This window comes from Rutidosis leptorrhynchoides, chromosome 9 (assembly GCF_046630445.1).
Source record: "Rutidosis leptorrhynchoides isolate AG116_Rl617_1_P2 chromosome 9, CSIRO_AGI_Rlap_v1, whole genome shotgun sequence".
In the NCBI taxonomy this organism is placed as follows: Eukaryota; Viridiplantae; Streptophyta; class Magnoliopsida; order Asterales; family Asteraceae; genus Rutidosis; species Rutidosis leptorrhynchoides.
The window spans coordinates 247,687,864-247,690,560 of record NC_092341.1 but is presented as its reverse complement, the minus strand read 5'-3'; positions in this window follow the sequence as shown (position 1 = coordinate 247,690,560).

The window sequence follows — 2,697 nt, the reverse complement described above, 5'->3', positions numbered from 1 at the left end:
TGAACTTTTGTATGAAACTCGTAAAACGGCCGATGTGGGCCCCGTTTTGTAAAACTCATTTTATTATTGAATCGTGTGAGTTTTAACCATTATAACATGTTGTGAAAAGCGTTTCGTCTAAATATATCGGGAAGTGGGAGATCTTTAATTGAAAATTGACAAAACCGGTCAGAACTGAATGTGGGCCTGTGCGCGCCGCGCACCCTAGGTGGTGCGCGTGGCGCACTCTTCTGAAAAAAAATATATTTTATTACACGTGTTCGATTGTATATTGGTTTGGGTTGTTACAAGTGGTATCAGAGCATGGTCTAAGGGATTTAGGCGACTTGAGATAGGTGCCTAGACTTAGACTTATTTGTGTATGCGCTTTATGCGGGACTTGTAGGAGACGGGTCGGACCGGGAGTTGATTAGTGCTTAGGTTTATGTGAACTAACCTTGCGCTAATTGTTTTGTGTTGTGTTAGCAATCATCAAGCGAGATAGACGTTGTACTAGCAAGTTAATGCGACGTGCTCGCGTAACAAAGATTAGCTACCATTGTTACGGGTTCAAATCGTGTCAAACAAGCAATATACGATGATTGTTGAGCAAGATGGGGTAGTGTGGTGTATATACAAATGTGTTAAGTCATTTCGTGCGTTGCTTAACCTTTTCCGTTTTATAGTATAAAGACGAGAAACGGACCCGAGACCAATGAAGGGGGTTCGAGCGAGGATGTTGAGTTTACGGCCAAGGTTGAGGCCATTATGCAAAGGCGTCATGAGGCCTTATTAGAGGATGTTAAGAAGATGTTCTTGGATTCAATTGACGAACAAGTAGTCAATCTAGTCAAGGAACAAGTTAAGATTGTTCTTAAAGAGGATAACGCGGGAAGGCGAGACTTCCACTATAAAAACTTCAAAGATGCTCAACCTCCCACCTTTGAAGGTGAACGAGACTCACTCAAGAGTGCTTGATGGATCTCCGATATGGAGGGGGCTTTCCGTACTAGTGAGTGCCCTCTCGATAAAAAGACGAGGTTTGGTAGTAGCATGATGAGGGGTGATGCCAAGTTGTGGTGGGACGCGAAAATCCGACTTTATGGCGAAGAACAAAGTATGAGTTTGACGTGGGACGAGTTTAAAGAAGAATTTTTCAAGGAGTACCGAACTTCTTTTTCAAAGCTCAAGGACGAGTTACGTACTTTAAGGCAAGGGTCAATGGATTTGAACACTCTCAAGTCCACCTTTTTATCAAAGACCCAATTTTTCCCGGAGTATGACGGGAACGATCATATGTTGAAAGAAGATTTCTACCGAACCTTGAATGATAACTATCAAGAAAGGATTAGTAGGAATTCGGCGAAGACTTTTGATGAGCTTTTTGATATCGCTAAGGGTTTTGAGTCGCTTGCTCCAAGAAAGAGTGACTTCACCTTTGGCAAACGAAAATTTGAAGCTACTTGCCACTCGAACAAGAAGAGCAAGAGTGTGATCGAGAGCGTCGGTAGTGTGAAAAAGGGGGCTTCTAAGAGTTTTGGGCCCACGTGCTACAATTGTGGTCGACAAGGGCACTTGGCCCGTGATTGCACGAACTCATCTTTCAACAAAATCGTTTGTTTTAATTGTAATAAAGAGGGGCACAAGAGGCCGAAGTGTCCCGAATTGCGCAACAATAATGTTAAGAGGCTAGAGAAGGCGGCAGGTACAGCTAGGGGTCACAATTATTTGATGACCAATGAGGAAGCCAAGCAATCTAATGAAGTTGTCTCAGGTACTTTCATGGTTAATTCTAATCCGGCAAGGATACTCTTTGATAGTGGTGCAAACTTGTCGTTTGTGTCACCGAAATTTATGCCTAAACTTAATAAACCGTTAGCTAAGTTAAGTTGTCCGACAGAAGTTGAAATAGCGGATGGCAAGACGGTGCTAGTGGTTGATGTGTGTAAAAATTTTAATGTTGTGTTTGGTGCCGAAAACTTTAAAATCGATCTCATCCCGATGACTTTGGGTGATTTTGATATCGTTGTTTGTATGGATTGGCTCAATCATAATAGAGCTGATATTGCATGCCATGAAAAATCTATTCGAGTAAAGACCCCAAGTGGGGGAGAGTTAATTATTCATGGCGATAACCGGAGAAGACTTGTGCCGATATGCACTTTTGCACGGGCACGTCGTTTCCTTGTTAGTGGTGGCATGGCTTTTCTTTCCGATGTTGTTGATACTCGTGATGAGCCATCACCCATTCGTGAAATTCCAGTGGTTAATGAATTTGAAGACGTTTTTCCGGATGAGTTACCGGGTGTTCCGGCGGAAAGACAAGTTGAATTTCGCATTGAGTTGGTTCCGGGGGCTACCCCCATTGCTAAAACTCCTTATCGTTTAGCGTCGACAGAAATGCAAGAGTTGTTAAATCAAACCCAAGAGTTACTTGAAAAGGGTTTTATCCGACCGAGTGCTTCGCCCTGGGGCGCTCTGGTTTTATTCGTGAAGAAGAAGGATGGTAGTATGCGGATGTGCATCGATTATCGGGAGTTGAACAAAGTGACAATCAAGAATTGTTATCCATTACCTCGGATTGACGATTTGTTTGACCAACTCCAAGGTGCAACGTATTTCTCTAAAATTGACCTACGGTCCGGCTATCACCAAATGCGGGTCCGTGAGGAAGATGTTGAGAAAATGGCTTTTCGAACGCGTTATGGGCATTTTGAA